Source organism: Xenopus tropicalis, chromosome 1 (assembly GCF_000004195.4).
Source record: "Xenopus tropicalis strain Nigerian chromosome 1, UCB_Xtro_10.0, whole genome shotgun sequence".
NCBI lineage: Eukaryota > Metazoa > Chordata > Amphibia > Anura > Pipidae > Xenopus > Xenopus tropicalis.
The window spans coordinates 169950852-169972980 of record NC_030677.2 but is presented as its reverse complement, the minus strand read 5'-3'; positions in this window follow the sequence as shown (position 1 = coordinate 169972980).

The window sequence follows — 22129 nt, the reverse complement described above, 5'->3', positions numbered from 1 at the left end:
AAAATTGCTGTACTCTGGCATTTGGGCTGCGGCTAGAGTGGCTGTATAAAGGGAAGTTGAGTTTATACCTGTGGCTTTCCAGATATACTGTACCTGGACTGGAAGGATGTTCGGATGTGTATACTCAGGGGCATAGCTAGATAGAGCACCACAGCAAATTATTTTTCAGGCCACCAAAATGTCTAGAGGTTGAACAGTATTACCAATATTTATTGAAATTTATATGAATTAGGCCCTCATGGGGCCCCTATACCCCCTGGGCCCCCCTGCAGCTGCAGAGTCTGCTTCCTCTGTAGTTACACCCCTGTGTATACAGTATATTGTATTAGTATTATATTAGTATTAGAATGTATTTAGGAAAGGGGTTTTCTGAACAGCGTAATGTGATGCGATGTAATAGGGCAGGAATCAATGTTGCATAAAGCAATAGCCATAGGTACCGAACTGTCACATGGGCAAGCCCATTTAAATGCTAAGGCAGATTAGTAATGCCCTGATCAAGCTCCTATAATACAGATAAAGCCACTTTATTGTGCATTTAACGCAGAATATCTAATCCCAGACAACTCACTTATCCCATTTAACATAGACAATTGCGTCAGGGTATCCCATGAGAACAATGGTAGTATTGTATTGTTAATAGGAATAGTAAATGCATTAAATGAGTTTAGGTGACTTTAGATAACGAAGTTTATTCAGTTTATCTCAAGTCATGACGCATTTAACAGACAAATCCAATCGACTTCATCTATACATTTCAATCCTGGCCTTTATTTATATTTAGGGCACAAAAATAGATCTTTAGCAAATGTATTGATTCCTAGGGAATGGGTTCTGTTCATAGACTGGGAGGGATAAACCTGCTGCCTCTGCGGCAGCCAACACCTGTCCACTGTGACTGTCCTGCTGGAGCATCCACATGCGGATCTCCAGAACCTGCCCGCGGCTGCTGCCCCCTATCCCGACCTGAGCCCAAAAAACAAGACTGCGCGCTCAGTGCATAGGCAGCAGAAGATGTTTTTGGCTGGGGGGGCCAGGGGGAGGTGGACTAGCGGCACGCCCACTTTTTGGTCACACCTCCACTCCACCGACTTTACCACATGCTTTCTATGAATTTTCAGGAAAAGCAAACCATATTAGTGGGGACAGCATTTGCTTAGTCTGAAAACCTAGGACAACATGGTATTAAGAACTCCCAGCAAGATGGTACAGTGACAATTCCTTATATAAATACCCAGAACTCCCAGCAAGATGGTACAATGACAATTCCTTATATAAATACCCAGAACTCACAGCAAGATGGTACAGTGACAATTCCTTATATAAATACCCAGAACGCACAGCAAGATGGTACAGTGGCAATTCCCTATATAATTAACCAGAACTCACAGCAAGATGGTACAGTGGCAATTCCCTATATAATTAACCAGAACTCACAGCAAGATGGTACAGTGGCAATTCCTTATATAAATACCCAGAACTCACAGCACATCACTTTAATCTGCTTTACAAAATACTGAAAGTTCCTTGGGGTCATTTAACAGTATGGAGCCTTGAGTCTGACCAGTCAAGCCACATTTGCGTGAGTTGTTCATCCAACCTGTGGCCCTCTAGCAACAACCTACAACAGCCCTGCACAAGCCCCTCTCACAAATAGGACATCCACAATCCCCTAGTTGTAAAGTATTGAAATAAAAGCTACATTTCCGATGACATCAGGGCAGGACTGATGGTTGACTGATCACCGCACCATTCACTTCAAAGCCCTGTCCAGATCTTCAAATTAGGAAATCCGAACAGGCCCAGATTTCATTTTGTGGTGCCCCTAGGCCAATGCGAGCACACCAGCATCACCCCCTCAACCGAACTCCTGCTCTGGCTCGCGATCCAACCCGGGCCCCCTGCAGCCGCGCTTGATCATGTGAGCAACCCCCTACGCATATGCAGGATGTTGGGGCAAAGCAGGTCGCTGGGGAGCTCCAGCTCACCAGTGTTCCTTAAGTTATATGTACTATGGCTCAGACAAACAACAAATCACATCTGAAGGCTGAAGCCCAAGCACTGCCTTTTTTCAAGTTATTGATCTACACTACACATAGTCATGTCTGTAAGAGCACTAGATCAAATACTGTAGAAATGTGTAGTTGCACATGTAGTAAGTAACCACTTACCACTGATGGTAATAGTAGTGCCCTTGCAATATAGCCCTAGAGCAAATTACAACCCAGAGTGAAAAAAAAAAGCTGTACCTGTAATAATGTAAGATGACAGGGCAGGGGACAAGACTAGTCGGACAGAAGACAGGAAGAAGATCTAACAGTTGCGCGAACCGCCACGCAAAGCGGCGCACCCGCACTGTCCTCTTATTTCCCAGTCTCGGACACCACCATACACACCATACAACACCATTTGTTTGATGTTGAATCACCATTGAACTGTCCCATCCGCAACAACCAACCCCCCCCCCCCCCCCCCCGGTTCCAACGACTTTGTGTAACTGAGTTGCGGACTTACTTGCCCACCCATCCCACTCGCCTCTAGGTTGCCTCTAGCGTGCGATGAGAGCGTTGCTCCTCAGACAGCTGCCGCTGGACTGTCTGCCGGCCGTAGGTGGCGCTGCCTCTGACGTCACGAGTGGGAAATGCCGGGGAGATGCTGCAGCCGGCAAGTCAGAAGTCCGACTGAGGTTTTTTTTGCTACTTTTCCGGGGGGGGGGGGGGCAAGTGCCCCCTCTTGCCCCCTTCTGTGGACGCCCATGCGTGCAAATGATAAACTTATGTATGTGGATACCACTCTATCAAGAGTTGCAAAATGTTTCCATGCTACAGGATTAAAATAGACATGAAGGGAACTGACACCCAACAAAGAAAATAAAGCTTATTATGTACCCAAAGTTAATTGATCTCATGTACATATACATGTAAATATGAAAAAGGTTGTCTGTTATTACATGAATACATTTGTATTTTTCATTATATTTTGGTCAGAAAGGCCATTGTGAATGCAGTTTACTTACTTGTGCATTCGTATTAAATCTGTCATATTGAACACATACACCACCAACAAACATGGAACATGTCCATAATGATAAATGGAGCCCAAATAAACCCTGCTGGATAGTGAATTCCACTTGGTTATGCTTAAGTAAGCGTAAATCTTCACCACCAGAATACAAATATAAAAACAAAATAAGCCAAGGACAGCATGTACTTCTTGTATGAAAATATCAAGGTGAAATCGTCTTAATAATTTGCTAAATTTGTATTAAATATTATCATAACTTTTAATTAAGTAACTTCATTATAGAAAGCTCAGCATTTCCATGTTAATTTATACTTCACACCTAAGTTTTTTTTAAGGTTGCTATGATCTTGTGGAAGTTTTGCAACTTAATTAATATGCAGCAAATACCTATTTCCCCAGACATGTTACCATCTCTTGTGTTTTACTGTTTGGTCTTAAACCTTACTTTCAATCACTTGAATGGCTTCTGAGTTTATTAATTTTCATCCAAAATTAAGTAAATGAAAAATCAGTCAGCTCTGGGCCAATAATAAAAGAACACCATAATACCACATTAATCAACAGCAATGTTTGGCAGAAACAGAATTATGCCTTTTGAAGCAAAATACTGATTGAGAATATTATTAGGCCTAGGCAATGACATATTGTACTTCAACACATTTTCACTTCTAATTAGGTTGTTCAAATAGGGCTTAATGACGGAGCTCTATTTAATGCCAAATTAAACCAAAAACAAGTAAAAAAGTACATGTCAAACAGAAGTGCATGTCAAACAGGATTCATCACTTTCATGTAAAGGAAAAACAAGTAGAGAATATAAAGATACTAACCATTGATTTCTGCTGAAGGTTACATCAGATGTGCTTTTTTTAAGGCGGCGTAAATGAATTACCCATATATACAAAATTTTATTTTATATTAAGACCTCTGTTTGTTATTTTTTGTAAGCAAAATAATCCAAAAACATGTAAAATACTATGATATTAAATATGTTATCTGTCACCTGTTATCAACTATCTCATTGCAAAATAAAGAGCTACGGTGGGATGTGCAATCCAAGAGCTATTCCACCAAACCATGAGACAGGTCACTTTGGGTTACAGGGGTAGTGCTAATTCTACAAGCAATAGGGTGTGCTGTTACTGTTCCCTACTGTAACTTATTATTATTATTATTAATAATAAACTGGCCCAGAAATCTTTTCACTGAGGTGTCCCCCTCTTTTAGAGAGAGTAGCTACATTGACGTGACTGTGTGACTGAAAGTATATACAGGTAAGTGCGGCATGGCTGTGATATAAGAAATGACACCATTGAGTACATACATTTGTTCATAGCCCAACATTTACACTAGAAATCACATTTTAAGGTTTACTTTATTTTCTTTTAACAAGCAGGGCAGACAATTGAAATGAGCGTGTATTTTAAGCTGCAATGTGTGAGTGAAATAGGATGAAATTACAAAGCATATTCCTTTTTCAAGGAAGAGAAGAAATTAAAGAAAGTGCTTAATAGAGGTGCCTCTTTTAAAGGAGAAGGAAAGGTAAAATCACATGGTGGTGGCCCCGGAGATTGTAATCTCTTACCTTATACCCCGGGCTGGTGCTCCTGTTAGGAGAAAACTGCATCAGACTGGGGTAGCTGTGAATGAGTGATCCTCTTCCTTCTCTCATCTATCTTGGGAATCCTAGGGTCTATGCATGTACAGTAAAGCGAAAAAGCCAGCTATTCTGTTAAAGTTAGCAAGCAGCGCTTATCATTTTGGCACCCCCCATGATTGTACCTTTCCTTCTGCTGTTTATACTGACACCCTTGTACTTATTCCCAGGTATTATACTTATTTCCATGTATAGGTTATTTCAAATAACAGAACAATTGACAGTTCCAGAAAAAAATGTCTTATAATAATAATTGCAGGCAGAGGCCACTCTAATTCCAATCTTTTTGTTTGAATTGCTCTCGGCAAACATTACTCATTAGGCTTCCATTTTCTCTCAGAATGTCAGTTTATTGCACCTATTAAAGTTATATGCCAAACTCAATTAGTGATGCAACCTGAAACCCTGAGGCTAAACATAAAGGCATGTGAAAGTTTAGAATATATTGATCTGGCCTTGGTATGAACTTTAGGATATTTTAAAAACTGGAGTTGGGCAGGAAAGTCTGCAACTTCATGTTAAATAAATGAATCTACATGGAAATGCATCATAATCAGTGACAATGAAACAAGTGTCGAAATTTAAACATGTGCTTCTTGTCTCCTTAGTAACGATTGTATATAGATATGTAAATATGTTTATCAGCATAATATCCATATATATATAAACTAATGTAATAAAATTCACATTCATTATTTTATTGCTTATGGTAGGTTTAAACCAGCTTTCTAACAAGCATGATATTGATGTTCAGATACTTCAGTGGGTATTGGCATTGTATGTACAACTAAGGGTTGTGTTTATTAATATTAAAAATTTGAGTTTTTACTGTGATTACTGTGAGGTTTTGTTTTTTTTTTGGTAAAAATAGCAAATTCAAATTCCAGTTTCAGAAACTCAAATGTTCAAGATTTATTAAGCACCAAAATAATTCTCATCTAAAAGCTGACAAGTTCATATAGAAGTCAACAGAAGTCGTATTAGTAAAGTTCACGCTATTGTATAATTTGAGTTTTCAAGACTTATTTGAGATTTGGCAGGCTCATTGAAAATGATTAAAAGAATATGATTTTGCAAGTTACACAATTGTATTTTCGAGTTTCAAGGTTTTAAATAAATATGTAAACATTCAAGTTTCATGGGTTTTTAAGTTTTTCTGAATGTAAAAATACAATCTAAGATATTTATTATGGATATGTAGCCAGGGTTCCTCTGATCTACACTAAAGTACAGTTTCCAGAATCCCTTACAGTGGAGTTGATTTGTGACAATAAGGGTTTGAACACCCCACTGTGTCCTTCTCAGGTATTTTACCTCTCCAATGAGAACACTTTCCATGGAGAGTCCACTCAAATTTGTGAACAGGGACAGAAGAATGGGATATCTGGCCCACTTGTTTCTTCCAAAATACTCCAGTGTTTACTATTTACACATATTTCATTTTATGTTTTGAGAAAAGACAACCTTTCCAATACAACAACCAGTTTTAAAGTAAAAACAGTGGAAGATCTTGAACATTAAGAAACCAGTGTCAATAAAAAGTTTAGCAATCCGAAATAACGATTTAAGAAGCACATTCTAGCTTCTCTGTTTGCTTTTTGGTGGCCTACAGTACATATTCCATATTGAAAAATCATTTTAGACCACCGCCAAGGCATCCAAATGCAGACGAGAAAAAAGCTATATTATCATGCAAACCTAAATCAACATTGCTGGCTGTATTTGAAGCACTGTAGAGCTCGTTTACAAGTGCAGCTGCAGTTGTGGTCACACAAAAGTACTTGCATACATTGCTGCTATTCATTAGAGGTACTTATATCCAAAGAAGCTCCTTGCATTTCCCTATAGTTGTGCTTGGTGCAAGTGTAACTATTTACACAGGGGCAACCTGGAGCTACAGCCTTCTTCAAGGTGGTGATAATTCCAGGGTCCTCACCGTGGGCTCAAGCAACCTAAAGTTGTAAGGTATCTTCCCTCTGCCCATTTATCTGCTGGGTTTGAACCAGGTACCTGGTAGATTGTAACCTCTTGCCTGTTCTGAGGTTTCTATGGCTATTTGTGCTTTTAATTATACTTAGCTGCTCCACATCAACTGGCAGGTGCAGCCAATCCCTAGTGAGCTTCCAACAAAAAACCCTTATTTAAACCCTGACCTGGCTCCTCACCTGGCCAGTTCCTAGGTCTCTGTACCTGCTGGTCACAGGTTGGGCACCCTGGCCTTGTTTCTGAATGTCAAGTACCCTGACCTTGTTCTTGATTGCTGGGTAGGCACCCTGACCCTGTATGTGTCCCTGGTTTTTTATCCTGATTTTAGACCTTATACTTGCTGGTTACCTTGAATTCTACCTGTAGTTTTGCCTGTTCCAGGACTTTTGTAATGCTTGAACTATTCCTGCTTAGCCAGTAAGTTTGCCTACTTTCGTTATCCTGCCTATCTCTGTACAACAGTAGTTGTTCATTTTATGTTGGCTTAAAAAAACAGTTTTTTGTGCAAGCATCCTTCTAGTCTCCTTACCAGTCTACTCCCTCCTAGTCTATACTTAAAACACTAGTCCAGTGGCCCCCTGGTGGTCATTCCTATGTGGGGTTAGGGCCACAGTGCATGACAATATCATTTTGAGGATGCGCACTGGAAATTGACGCAATTCTGACTCTAAAACATTTTTGCACAGTTCCACTCGATTCCTCAAGACACACATGCAATTGTATGCATTTGGACACACCAGCTACAATTGCATCCAGGAGGGAATTATGGGGGAAAAATGCTTCACTGTAAGTAAAAAATTGTGCATAAATGAGCCCTTTTATGTTTTGACCTGTGTGGCTCAAGTAATAAACATATGAAAAAATGACTCAAAACATATAGTTGCCTTTCAGCTTTTCTTCTTGTCAAGATTTAGTTATGCTATAGTAAAGCAACTCAGTAGTGCTGCAACGTTAACTGAAGAACCTTTACCTGGGCACCCCTCTTTTCTTAAATTGCTTTTGAATATTAAGGAATGAAATTAATCTAAAGTAATAAGATTGTATGTAAGATCATTATGGCTTTTTAATATCTTATTCTTTCACTGCTCAGTCTATAACATGGCCATGTCCATCGTGTAGCACAATTTATCTGCCTTTATGAAAATTAAACCAGGTGATTGAATTGTCTGTTATTAACTTTATTGCATATTTGATTGATTTTCATTATTTAGTCATTCTCTGCATAATTTGATTATAAAGCAGAATACTGCAGATCTTCCTAAGATGCTGTTCATCAAAAGTGTTCCTCTTTGAACACAATAAGCAAAAGCATTAAATAACAAAATCCTCCACATTATTAATTTCTTATGTTAACACTCACCATGGAGACTGCATTTTGTGTGTTTTTAAATGTCACCATTGATAAATATGCTCCATATACAGTGATAAACTTTGCCTTTAGTAAAATAACACCATCATTTCTCAAACAAATATTCAATTTTAATTAAGTGTTAAAAGTGAATTTATCAATACTGCCATAACGGTGTTATTTTCTCTATCTTAAAATCATCACGTAACGGTTTATGAGACCCACATTGAACAAAAAAACACAAAATATCGGAATTGGTTTCCAGCAGCTACCCCAGTACATCTAAGATTAAATGTGGGCAGTCTGATAAATGCATCTTAGTTTTAGAAGCATTAATGTGCCTCAAATATAATTTATGGCACCATTTGCATAGTGAAAACTAAAGCATTTTTCTGTAATGTCTACATGCTTATCTTAGCTCATGCTGGAGTTTGGTTTAGCAGACATACAGCCAAGTTTTGTCTAACTAACATAACTATATATATACTGGCACAAAACATTCCCAGGATCTAGCATTACCCTGTAAAGGAAATATTCTAGTGCTATTATTACAATTATTCAATGTATGAAGCATCAATATGTTCCATGGCGCTATATACAACAACAAGCAACGTAGAGATGAATGTAGATTGTAGGTGATGAGTGCTCTGCACAACGGCTTCCGATCTAAAGGGAGTGGGCAACTAAGGCACTAGGTATAAAAGTATTTTTTTGTACAGAAAATATCTGAGAAATTTCTGAATGGTAATTTAGAGCTTAGTAGGGAGCTAAATAAAGAATCAGCAAGTTATGAAGTCAGAAATAATGCTGGGTAGGAGAGTGTCTGATATACATTGTATAGTGCATGTGAACAGGTTACCAAAGAAATGGAAAGGTCCAATTTATCACTGTCAAACTCAGTTGTTACTATAGTTTCAACCCCGCTCTCTAAATTGCCATGCCCCTTTACCACTCTTGCTTTCTTTATTACCCCCTTATTTGTGCATTGCTTTGACACTATGGGGTTCTTTTACTAATTTTTGAATTCTACACAAATCATACTTTTTATGGCTAAAAATTAAGGATTATACTAATTACTCAAAAACACAAACAATTGGCAGTTTCTTAAGTGTGAAAAACCATACAAAACTACGCCATCTACTACACCATCTGTTTTAATAAATTACTTAGCATTCGTGGGTTTAGTGAATTTAGTGAAATGAGTGTATCAAAAACCACTAAAACCAGAATGTTGATAGATGGGCCTCCCACTTAAGCACTTAAGTTCAAGTTTTTAACTTGTCGACCCATTAAAAATGATGAGTAAAATACAAAGTCAAGGTGTTTACATTTCTTACAGTTTTATTTGATCACTTTTCTTTATTTGTAAGGTAACATTTGCATTTCTAAAAAATTTGAGGTTATATTTGATTTGAAAAAAATATGATAATTACATAAATATGAAATTTTCTAAACAACCCTCTATCTGTAAAAAAAAAAAAAAGCTCAATAAAAACACTAAAAACAACAACAAAATAGACTATATATGTACAGAATTGTTAAATTCCTTTTTTTTCTGTACTTCTATCCAGGGGCATTAACTAGTCAAACTGGCAGGTTATCACTTTGAGCTGATGCAATTAAGGCCAGGTTTCCCTACTGAAGTTTTCAAGCGATAAGCCCAATATAACAAATAGTTTCCTTTCTCCAAGAACTGAAGCCCTGAAAGTAGCACATCTCACAAAATATATTAGTTGCTCGACACACCTTGAACTGATTCTTATCCATTTTTTAAGACAATATTAAATGTGATAGATTATTCATCAGGAAAATTCCCATGAAAATGAAGAACCCTCAGCAGTAATCCTTTACTTAAAGCGTTACAACTACTTCACCTTAATGTACTGTATTTTACTTTAATGTAAGCTTCACAAATAATTCTACTTTGAACTTGTCATATTTCAGTGGCACAATTTTGTGACATGAAAAGAGCTGATTATTGCTAGTCATCCAACATTTCTATTTCTGCCTATGACATCCAACAGCAAAAGCTTCCATACATGGTAATAGCAAACTGTAATTCACGAAAATAGTATAGACTAGTTTGTTATTCATAGTTGCTAAAGCAGCTGCTGTTTCCCCACACAACAGCTAAAATAGCTAGTTACCTTAAATACAGGCTGTTCTACCATCAGAAGAAAAGGAAATCATACTCATTTATTTCAATTTAATCACAGGCGAGTCATTGCACATACATTTATACATTTATACTTTAGATGTAATTATGTTGCATCTATAAAATTAGCAGCTCAAGATTTTCTTTTAAGTTCAAGTAGTGTTTAATTTTAGAGCATGTTCAAAATATAATACACTTTTATTAGACAACTTTTTAATATTTGCTTGGGTAAATGGCACTTTTATATTTGCTTCACTAAATGCTTGATTTCTTCAATGTTCAGTACATTTTTAAAACATTAGTAATTATTTAACAATATTATTTATGGCATGGTATATAAAGAAAGAGATAACGGATAGATGAAATATCAATCTAAGTGGCCTTCAGACTGGACTCTAAAGAAAGATTAGAACACTGGTCCCCAAACTGTGAAGCTCAGTTGATGGAAAGGGGTAGCTCAGGTTTGGGTGAATGACTATTTTCTGTTTTTCAGAATACCTGGAATTATAGAATAGTATCAAGCTTTTATTACACAACTATATAATATTTGCTTGTGTAAATGGTATTTCTACATTTGCTTCACTAGAGGCATAGGCAGATTTTAATGGAGGCTTGGGGAGAACTTGTTAATGAGCTGCGTGCGGGTTGGAGAGATACATGTGGGCTGTGTGCAGGTAAGGGGTGCTGTAGGAAGAGGAGAATAGCTTTAAACTGAAGTGTCTCTTGCCTCCAAACAAACCCGACCCCTGCTGGTTTAATTTACTTTGCACAATGACTTCTTATTAGTGTGTGTAGCCCTGCCCTCCTTCCCAGTGAGAACTCAAGTCTGCTCAATGGGGAACAAGATTCTAGGAGTGGCAGTAAGGTGTGTAGTGTAGTACTTCAGTTTGAGCTTGTGCTGCTTCAAATGGAAGTTCCGTTCCTCTAATTTAAAGGGGTGGCCTCTGGTGTGTTGATCGCTTTTATGGGAGAACACAACACCCCCTATCTGCATATAATCCCCTCTAATGTACTTGTACAGAGTAATCATGTCCCCTTGCAAGCGCCTCTTTTCCAGAGAAAACAACCCCAACCTTGACAGTCTAACCTCATAGCTTAAAGCTTCCATCCCCTTTACCAGTTTAGTTGCACGTCTCTGCACTCTTCTCCAGCTCATTAATATCTTTCCTTCTTAAGGACTGGAGCCCAAAACTGCACTGCATACTCAAGGTGAGGCCTTACCAGGAACCTCTAAAGAGGCAAAATTATGTTTTCATCCCTTGAGTCAATGCCCTTATTTATAAAAGACAGCACTTTATTTGCTTTAGTAGCCACAGAATAACACTGCCTGGATTTAGACAACTTGTTATCTACCAAAACCCCAGATCCCAGTAAGGATACCCCCAACACACTACCATTCAGTAGATAGTTTGCGTTTATATTATTTTTACCAATGTACATAACTTTGCACTTGTCCACATTGAACCTCATTTTCCAGTTTGCTGCTCAGTTTTCCAATTTTGTCAAATCGCTCTGCAAAGTGGCAGCATCCTGCATGGAACTTATAGTTTTGCACAATTTAGTGTCGTCAGCAAAAATAGAAAGAGTACTCGCTATGCCCACCTCCAGGTCATTAAACAAGTTAAAAAGCAAAGGACCAAGGACTGATCCCTGCGGTACTCCACATACAGACATACAGTCCTTAATATCTTAAGCAAATATGTCTAATTTTTTTTTATTTCCTTTTTTTCCTGTAATAATTTTTGTAATAGTATTTTGTACTTCTGTAATATCCTGTGAGCTGCTGTTTTATGTTTTACTTGCCTTAAGTTGAAACCCCTCTTTTCAAGCATAAATCCTATACCTGTAATACAAACCTAAGGGAAAGCTGTTCAGCTTAGTAGTAATATATTAATAACTGTTGTATTAAGAATTGTAACAACACTACTCTGTTACAAAGCAAATGGACAGAGCAAATGCTTGCTATGTTACGACTTGTGCCTGCTAGTATAATTGACTTTCCAGAATTTTAGGTGTACTGTGACATTTTTTAAATGTCTTAAAGTGATGGATAATGAAATGACACACAAATACTCTATAGAGCTTCCGTGCAAACTTGAGACCTAAAGTTGATGCCTCACACAGGCCAAGAATCAGCCCCTCCACTGGTATTAGCCTTCTTTTTTTTCTGCTTGGGTGCAGAAGGATATTAGCAAAGAAATGTGAGAGTTTGCATTTCAGAACCGATAACATTCACGGGTCCCCTGCACTGGGGCCGACGCAATGGTTTCAGGTGCAGGCAAGGTAGAAGGTTGATACCAAAATTGAGATTGAGAAGGAGATTCTCAGCCTGCGGAGGTGTTAGCCTACCAAAAAAAAAAAAAACACCCTCCGCCCAAGTCTAGAGGCTATATTTCATCAAGATTTGGTACATTCTCCAAACATTACTTATAATTTAACAATATTATTTATGGCATGAGATAGATAACAGTTGTTCTACATCCCATTTTTTTCTACTGGATGGAATCCTTTTAGGCAAAATTAGAAAAATAATTCCTTTCCGTCAATAATTCTTACTTAAGGCAGGTGTTAATTACTAGGGATGCACCGAATCCCGGATTCGGCTCTTTTTTAAGGATTCGGTTTTGCCTGAATTCGCATAAATTAGCATATGCTAATTAGCATTCGGAAAGGGTTAAATAGTCAGGTAAAAAAAAAATTTGCCACGCAAAATATAACCCCTTCCAATCCTAATTACTATATGTTAATTAGGATTCGGTTCGGGATTCGTCCGAATTCTTCAGAGTGAGTTCGGGGGTTCAGCCGAACCCAAAAAAGTGGGTTCGGTGCATCCCTATTAATTACAGATCTCCGGTGTGTACCTGAGCACTGTAGTCTACATCTTACACACTATCAAAGAAACAACTATTACTGCCTGGAAGGAGTATGTTCCAAATCTTATAAATACACTTGAATTCATTTATAAAAATGGGCAAACATTTGGTTCATTGCCATAGGTTGCTGGCCAGGGACAAATTTGCCCAGTGTTTTTGTTGTTTTACTCAAACAGTTTTAATTTATTTTTAAGAGTAACATAACAATTTTACCCATGTAAAACCATAGTATGTAGTTATGAAAGGTGTTAATTGGCTGATGTGACCTAACATGTATGTGTGCCCTTGGCTTGTTTGTGTGCACCCTGAATCATATGATCCCAGTGGGAGGCCCTTAGTACTTAAATTGTCAATTTTCTATTTAGGAGTAACCACTGGCACATACTACTAAAAGTACATATTTATGAAAATTGTGATCTTATATTGTGCAAGGCTTTACATATGAGCTGTTTTATCAAATGTATATTTCTATAAGACTAACAGAGTTTGCGGGTATAGCTTACCTATAAGTCCATGGCATGTTTATTGTATGTTAGTGTACAGCTCTTAACAATGTTAGAGAGGTTTTACATATAAATATCAGTCATGGTATAGGTTCAAGCACTAGTGATCAAAGAAACTGGCCCATTTACCTTGACTGAAAAATTCACAAAACCACAGAAAAATTTGTGAAATGGGAAGTTTTGCTAAAATTTGCCCAAATACATTGCAGTTAATTACCATTTTTTCTGTGTTTTTTCCCAGTGCAAAATAAACATTCTTTTTTTTCTGCCAAAAGAAAAACAAATGAAGAAATTCTAATAAAGCCATGGACATTTTCCTTACCCAGTTTTCCCAGACAAAAATTCATCTATCGCAGTATCGAGAGAATAATTGCCTTTATTTGAACAGTACAAAGTAAAAAAGTTTGCTTACCCCTCAACCATCAAGCACTACACTAAAGTATTAGATAAAAAAGATTTAAATAAAGTTACAAAATTAATTCTCAACAACTCAAACTGACAATCCATTTGTTCTAATGACTAGTACATGGAGGTAAAATGATGCTGATTTTGTAAAAATATAAATGACTTCCACCTAATGATAAAACCTGTTCTTTTAAGATAAATGTGGCACTATCCATATTAGTATTCATGAAAATCATGTACAATAAAATGTTGTGTGTACTGTAGACCTATAACAGGAACAGATGGATGTGAATTTGTATAATCCAGGAATGCAATTTCAGTTAAAGCCATATGGTAAATAAGAAAATGTTATGGGTTGTAACATAAAACTTGTTTTGCATAATAAATTTTCAATTACTTTCTGAAAATACAATGCTGGTAAATATGTTCTTTTGGTAATACACATTTCTATAAGAATCGGATCTGTACACGGAAGTCTATTCATATTTTTATTACAGATGACTGTATGGGACCATGTTTTATTTCTGCTGCTATGTGTCTCTATATGCAGTTTTGTGAATTTTCCATATGTGGGAATGAATCATAAATCAGTTTAATTACTTGATGTTAGTTTGTCATGCAGGTGATTGCTGGTTGTATTTTCAGAGTAGAAGTAGCTATGAAATGCCCTTAAAAATGAAGTCTTATTTGGAGTTTGCTGATTTGCTAAAAAGAAGCTTATCAGGCAATTAGGTTGGAGTTGTAGTATGACCCAACGTCTAAGAAAAGTGCTTACTTGATTGGTATGGTACGACAAAAGAAAGCAGACATTGTACTTGTTGTTTATTGCAGACACAGTGCATGTAGGGCCCTCATTTCAAGCCTTTGTGGTACAGACCTATCTGAAAATTAGCTTTAGTAAGCCATGGCAGGTCCACTTAATCTGACAATAAAAATCATTACATAAACACAGCTAACTTATTACTAGTAACACATTGTTTTACAGTATGTTTACTTACTGTTTATTATCTTTTATATATTGCAGACATCTATGCAGCACGTATATATCACTCTCAGCTATGTTACAGTTAAATTTGTCTCCCAAATTTTAAACATTCCATTGCCCACATGAAAGAAAAATACAACTTTTCATAAATATAGATTTCTGTTTATTTTGTATATGGCCATCAGATTTGTGCAATTTCCAGCCTCTGCAGAGTCTGAGAAGGGGTTCTAGCCTCACATTTACCCAGCAACCCCTTTTCCTGGCTGCACAATTTGCTGTGTAGCTGGTCTCTGCTAAAAAGCATGCTTCTGGCAGTAGCATGTCTACTTGTTGCCCCACCTTCATTCTAATGTGGAGTCTACAGCTCCCAGAAGGATGCCCAGCAAAGGGGTAATAGTAGAACTTCCAGTAATTGGCACTGTGAATAGTTAGGACAAATAGCCTTAGGGCTCTGGCACAAGAGAAGATTTGTTGCCGGCGATTTTTAAAAGAGCGATTTGGCGACAAGACGCCAATGCTAAACCAATGGAAATCGCCAGCGTCAAAACATACAAGGCTACTTCAAGTCGCCTGCTGTTTCAAATTGCACACAGACCATTTTCTGAGCGACTTGAGTAAACATGTGGGAGGGGTAACTGTTGAGTGGTACCATGGGTAGCAGATCGCCTGGAGCTCAACTCGCATGAAATCTCTTTATGTGTATTGTCGTGGCGACTTGTCGCCAAAGCGCCGGGGGGAAAAAATGCAGGCGACGAATTTCCTTGTGTGCCAGAGTCCTTATAGTCCAGAGGGAAGGTTTTTACCTTTAAAAAAGTGCACACCAAATAATTTTTTCCTGCAAAAATGTTATGTATGTCTTAAACTTTATGTTACATAATATCCTGACAAATTGGCTCTGTTTTTATAGAACTAAGAGTCTAAACTTAGATCTATCCAAAAGAATACAAATTTAAAATCTTGTTAATTCATGTTTAATTCATTCATACAGGAAGCTGGTATTAACATATATTACTTGCCTGTCTTTGCAGCTTTTTGTCGTTTGAGATTCAATTAGTCATTATTGACATCCAAGTACCCAAATTTGGAGTTCATGTCCTGCAAGACATTCAAATCAATTTCCTGTTGTGCTGTGAACTTTTAATTAAAACCCAAGATTTGCCAGATTACATTATCCATCTTTTTTACACTCAGTGAATATTATAATAATATTGCTCTGCTGCATATAAGGAAGCAAAGAGATTATTCATTTTCTGGTTAATTGCTTGCTGAAAAATTATAGCAAAGCATATTTGTCTGAAACCTCATCATTTGCTATAAAACCCCCCACCATTAAAAAAAAAAGTCCATTAGTTATAACTATTTGCAGAGAACTGAAGCTAAAAAAAATGTTGTCCATAATGCAAATAAACAACTTGAGTTTTAACTATTGGTTTTAGCTTCCACAGGTATCACTGAATATAGCATACATTACCTAGAAACTGAACTATTAATCAAACTGTCAAATGGCCTTTTCTAGGACCATTCGGATAGGTCCACACTAGTGGTATGATTAAGTAAAGAAAGCTTTCCCATTAAATGAAATTATCTTAGTACATATTAACTCCTCTGCCAAGTTACCTACTCATGATATGTATAAAAGGAGATAACTAATGACCAAGGTGCAAAGGAAAGTAAAATATAGGAGACTACACCAAAAGCATGATTAGAGAAAGTAATGCAGCTCCAGCAGAAGTTTGCCCTTTAGTGGGATATAATTAAGTCACATGTAATAAAAATTGTACACATGTAAAAAATTTAGCTAAATAAGAATAAAAATTAGCATTTTACAATGCGATATTCTTCGATAGACGTCATTGCATTGTAAATCTGAATTGCTCATAAAGTACTTCTAAGGCATCATTAAAGGTAGAGTAGTCTTTTGGAGCAAAAATAACAACTTTTTCAATAAGATTTATGCATACACTGAGCAGTAGCGCAACCTATGAAATTTGCAATCTTTTTTTCCACTGGCAGAAGCGGTTGCTAAAACATTTTCTGGGTTTGCAAAAGCAATATTAATTTCACACAAAGGAAACTTTGTTTGCACACAAAGGATGAAGTCATGATATCCAGTATCTATTCACCGCTCATCCAAGTGGCTTCTTCACTTTAAATAAGTGGTAGGGAATTCCCTGGCATTTAAACCACAATGGTTCTATTAAACTTATTCAGTTAGATGTTGGCTGAAACTCACAGGTGTAAGAAAGTATGATCCAGTCACATGGATTATGTATGACACCTATGAGGCATGGATTCAATTCACTCATCACTATATATATATCCCTTTTGTAGATCCATGCAAAGGCACCAACTCCAACAGCTCTTTAGAAATACAGAACACTTGATCCACAGAACAAACAAATATAACAATCTTGCTGACATCAGTCACATCTGTGCTTTTATCCAGTGCTAAAGATAAGTAGGATGAACTTCTTACAGAGTCCTGTAGTTTATCTGTGAGTTGCTGATTAATTGTGGAGACATATATAGCAACAGTCTGATGTGACAATAAAAAAGATTCCACAGCTTTAGCCAGGGTTTCATTTTCAACAGCTTTGGCATCTTACTTGCACAAGTTTTATCTAGACTCCCACTGTTAAATGGATATTTTCTTTTAGCAATTTTATTAGCAACAAGAAAAGATGCTTTTACAACCACCTTCTGTGCGCTTATAACTGCTGTGAATATGCTTTTCTGTTTATTGAGTTTTCATTTAGGTCTTTACTGGTGGTCATTCTTGCTTTATCTATGTATTTAGTATATTTAGTTCCATGCGGGGTTGTATAATGTCTTTGTATTTTTTCCATACAGGAGGAGGGACATTTATCAAAATTCGAATTTGTGTAATTTTATAGATTTTTTCTACCACGACTAAATTCACTTAAAAAAAAAAAGCACATGTTACATTTCTAGAGGTTAAAATCCAGGAATGTAAAATCAGGGCTTCACTGTACCTAAAAAAATTCCATTCATCTTATTCTTAATAAAATAAAATATATCAGGGGGAAGCTTTGAGACAAAAAGTTAAACCTACCTGAGAATATTTTAAAAAATTGGACTGGTGGTTATTAAATAAAAGAAAAGAAAAAAATGCCAAAGATTCACATGAAAAAAACTTGGAAGCTGCCTTGTGTCTATAAAAGTATATAGGAACTAAAGATTTCAAACAACTTTATTTTATTTTTTTCCAGTCGAGATTATAAACCTCACTGGAAATGAACATTTGTGTGACTTTTTTACACTGCAAAAGGTGACAGCAACTATTCTTAAAAGGAATCTGTCATGATTATTATGATGTTGTTTTTATTACTAAATTACACACTTCCCATTGCTCTGTTGAAGGCTGCTGGGGGGTGGGAGGGCACGACATCACTTTTACTTGCAGCACAGCAGTAAAGAATGACTGTAGTTTATCACATGACTGCGGGCACCTGGGAAAAAAAGAATATGTCTAGCCCCATGTACAATCTCAATATTAAATATAAAAAAACTGCTATTTTAAAAAACAGATTTCAATGCAGGTTCTGCTGGAGTAGTGCTATTAACTGATGCATTTTGTAAAAAAAAACATGTTTTCCCATGACAGAATCCCTTTAAATATGCTAGCACTTGAGAATATAAAATACAGTTACAGAAAAGCAAACATGAGTCTTGCCATTGCCTTCCCACAGTTTTACAGTTACTAACAATATATAGTTTAACATATCAGTAAAATCAGTGTTTCAAATTTTAGCATGGTTGTTCATGGTTGTAAATACTACAATTTATATAGAACAGCATGGTCCCAGCATGGCTTCTCACAACTGCTTCACATCCACTTAAAGGTCTATATCTTTTTTATTATTCCCACACATCGGCATAGGTCTTCTAGACACGATTTTGTTAAGATGAGTCCAGGGACTGCATGTTATATAGACTAGAGGGTTGTTGGCAAATATAAAAAGCAATTATCACTATTCGATTGGCCTACATGAGCTGTTGCTTTTACATGTTCATAAGTCGGAGTTGAACAAAAGGTGTACATCTGGTGGTTACTCATTAGTGTCTGTCATTATTTTGATGGCTTGGGGTGAGCGGTGAACTGGCGAGTTTCATGTTGTAGCAGAGAAATCAATAAGCAAGTAATTTTATTTTTAATTGCAAAGAGATAATGTGATTTTGCATCATTAGACACATTTCCCATACATGGCTCGGATGTTGCACCTGACTTTTGCATGGATTCCAGAAATGCTCTAAACATAAATAAATAATAGCCTGCTAACATGGTTTAATATAAAGGTGAAGTAAATGTGCTAGTTTAATGATTACCAATATGCATACATGTCATTAGGAAGAGTGCTGTTTAGTTAAGATAATAAAATGAGTTACGTTTCTATATGAAGAAGAAAAAGGAACCTTGTTTTTTTGAGTTCACAAACACACAAAGTCAAGTTATTTAAATAATAACAGTGCCAGATGTTATGTGTTATCACAACAAGGTAATGCTACAATGATTACAGAAGATATGTTAACATTAGATAAATGTAACTTAAAACTGGCATCACAAAAATTGGCTAGAAAATTTCTTTTGAGCAGTGTCAAATGATAAAAAGATAGGAACCTTGAAAATGAGATGAAAGATGTGAAGCTAAATGTTACAAGAAAGACATATGCATGCCGAGAAAATTCTTAAAAATTGCTAAATTGTCATAACAACTTTCAGCATATACTACTTCCTAGAAGCTGCTATATCCAATAGCAGGATATAATAAAAACAGTGTGGAAGATTCCAGTTAATAAAAAGCAAACTATAGAATATTGCTATTGTGAGACCCTAATTGCCAGTCACAAGTTTCAACAAAAAAGGTATACAGGTATGGGATCCATTTTTTTTAAAACATATTTCCCTTTCCTCAGTAAAAATAAAACAGTACCTTAATACTAAGAGAAAATTAATGCTTATTGGAGCCATAACAATCATACCAGATTCATTTTATGTTTAAATCATTTTTTATAGATTTTAGGTTTGGAAATCCAAATTACAGAAAGGTCCTATTCGTGTACCAGAAGAGCAGTTGTAACATCAAAATACAATTTTGTTTAGGAAAGACTAACTTTCTAATATAAATTAAATATCACGGATTTCAAACCTACACCATTGCCACAATGCCTTGCAAGCTTCTTCACAAGTCAGCTGTGCATGTGGAAGGTGAAAAACATAAATTAAATAAAAATGTTTTGTCATTGAACTTTTGAAGTAAACAGCATGAAAAAAATATTATATCCACATTATGAACACAAAACTTTACCTGTGGCATAATCACTATTAGTTGTCAAAACCAAGCAAGGGAAAAACTTTACATCCCAAACCAGTGGCTCGCGAGCAACATGTTGCTCACCGACCCCTTGGATGTTGCTCCCAGTGGCCTCAAAGCAGGCGCTTATTTTTGAATTCCTGGCCTGGGGTCAAGTTTTGGTTTCATGAAAAACAGGTGTACTGCCAAACAGAACCTCCTGTAGGCTGCCAGTCCACATAGGGGCTATCAAATAGCCAATCACAACCTTTATTTGGCAACCCCAGGAACATTTTTCATGCTTGAGTTGCTCCCCAACTCTTGTACATTTGAATGTGGCTCATAGGTATAAAAAAAAGGTTGGCGATCCCAGGAATAGAGAAAGAATATGTTCTGTGTTTATGAGAATCACTCAAAATGTCATTACAAAAGTAAACAGAGAACAATGGGTGAGTTATTTCCTACAGTGAGTTTTGAATTGAACTATATTCTTCTTGTTCAAGAATTACCAAACATTTGCAATGATTCAGGATCCAATAAGAGACAGATAAAAAGTATAGGGCAACAAGGTTTTTATGAAATAAATATTTCCCTAATGTATTATAGACTTTTTGATATTTAAGCCTGCTACATACAGATATTATCAGCAGAAATCCAGTATATGGCAATTTAATTTACCAAAGATTTCTTTTAATCCAAACCTTGATTTTCTTTTTCTTAGTTATAATAAAATGCGGTTGAGAATGTGATCTAAAAGGGGATGTTAAAGCCACAAATATTATGAATAACAGACCCCATGCCTGTTAATCTAGCACACCAAATAAAGCAAAAACATACCCTAACTGGCCATTTGGCCAGAATACAGAAATATATAGGATAGCAAGTAGATATTCACCCCAAATCTCATTCTTATTGATTATCAAGTGGGACCCCCACCTACTGCCTTGTTCCATTCCTAAGTATGGCAAGTAGACACTCAAAATATCACGTTTATTGATTTTCTTGCTGGTCCCCCATCTACTGCCTTGTTCCCCCTACCCCTAGGGGGCAGTTTGTGTTTTTAGTTGTAAGTATATTGAGGCCAAAAGAGAAATTTACTAACAAAAATTGGGTCAAATAAATAGCAGAAGATAAAAAAAAAAGTATTCATTTTTTTAACTTGTATTGTGATTCTACAGTTGATATTAACGCATGATATCACTGCTTTTTTGATAGTAAGTAAGTAGATAAAATCTTTTAGAAGACAAGAAATATTCCTTGCTACAAACAGAAAAAGTTACTTTAACTAATTTAATATCAAATTAAATTACTTCTAATTTTCAGGTATGGAAATGATTATTTGGAAAGCTGATATCCAGAAATCTCTGAATTATGGTAAGGCTATCTCCCAGAGAAGCCATATAATAATAAAACAATACTTTGTACCTAATTCTACCTAAGCTTCATGAATACATATTGGTGGCAAAACAATCCTATTGGGTTTACATAAAGTTTACTAGGCTTATGGCTTTTTTATAAATTTTTGAGTCTAAATCGAATAAACGTACATATCATATGATTGCTTATGTATTAATGTGGTAAACTTGTGCAATTAAAAAAACTCAAATACCTTTAATTACACCTTGGGGCACATTTACTAATCCACGAACGTCCGAAAAGCGTCCGAATGCGTTTTTTTTCGTAATGATCGATATTTTGCGACTTTTTCGCGAATTGTCGCAAATTTTTTGAGCGCTCAATACGAAAAAGTTGCGACAATTCGTGAAAGTCGGAATGGCTATGAAAAAGTCGCGACAATTCACGAAAGTCATAATGGCTATGAAAAAGTCGCGACAATTCACGAAAGTCATAATGGCTATGAAAAAGTCACGACAATTCACG